General features: G+C 48.0%; 1 pseudogene; it reads right to left on the bottom strand.

The window, feature by feature from the left end:
• Positions 1 to 380: 380 nt before the first annotated feature.
• Positions 381 to 498, bottom strand: LOC126285538 (5S ribosomal RNA; annotated as a pseudogene).
• Between the last annotated feature and the right edge of the window lie 610 nt (positions 499 to 1,108).

Genomic DNA, 1,108 nt, shown 5'->3' with positions numbered 1-1,108 from the left:
TATTGCTGAAAGTAAGAAACTAATTTTACCACAAAATTTACCAGCCAAAAAATTTAGTTTGAGAGGTGACCAACTAAGAACTTTTTTTCCCAGGTTTTCTTATTATTGTTATGATTCATTCAGTGTAAGCAAACGGCAGTACAAATTTCATAGCTATATAGCTGTATGATTAGCAGTTTTAAGCACTTTCTTCAGGCCACGAGTGGGCTACTGGGACCATCCGACCGCTGTATCATCCTCCGTGGAGGATGCGGGTAGGAGGAGCATGTGGACAGCATACCGGTCTCCTGGTCGTAAGATGGTATTCTTGACAGAAGCCACTGCTATTCGGTCGAGTAGCTCCTAAATTGGCATCACGAGGCTGAGTGCACCCCGAAAAATGGCAACAGCGCATGTCGGCCTGGATGGTCACCCATCCAAGTCCCGTTCATGCCCGACAGGGCTTAACTTCGGTGATCTCATGGGAATCGGTGTATCCACTGCGGCAAGGCCGTTGCCTGTGACTAGCAGTCTTAGAGAAAGAAAATATTTTAGTAGGAAAACAAAAGGATTTTTAAACCCTATTTACAAAGCGGAAGTAATTAAGTCTCCAAAAGTACTAGAGACAGAGCAGTGGAATTTTAACTAAAAACCCTGTCCGAGATATCTATTAACATTATTTAAATACTGACTTCACGGAACGCAGTTTCAGCGAAATTTTGAACATTCCCTAATGGCTCTACAAGCATTGTAGTACAGTGGCAGTGAAAGTCCTTGACGAGAGTGAAATACCTGCTGAAGGGCTGGAGGACGTAATTGCTCCGTGTCAGGTTTTTGTTCTGATGTCATCTCCATTCGTATGCTCGTCGTAGGCAAAAGGATTGCACGGAATATTCAAGACGCAGCCCAGTGATCCGTAAAGGCAGCGCAGGAAACAATGGCCCGCGCCGCTCCCAGGTCGTACATTTGCCACGCTTCAGACAGCTGGGAGTGACGAGCGGCCCAGGTGGGCATCACTGGTTGACAGGACGGGCGGACCGCCCAAGTCGTGAGACAGACTGCACGTCAGTCGCAGGACACGGCGGCAAAGAGGGCAGGGCCGCCGCTTTCACGACCTGTGGGAGGGACG

This window comes from Schistocerca gregaria, chromosome 8, assembly GCF_023897955.1.
Source record: "Schistocerca gregaria isolate iqSchGreg1 chromosome 8, iqSchGreg1.2, whole genome shotgun sequence".
Lineage (NCBI taxonomy): Eukaryota > Metazoa > Arthropoda > Insecta > Orthoptera > Acrididae > Schistocerca > Schistocerca gregaria.
This window is presented reverse-complemented; position numbering and strand designations above follow the sequence as displayed.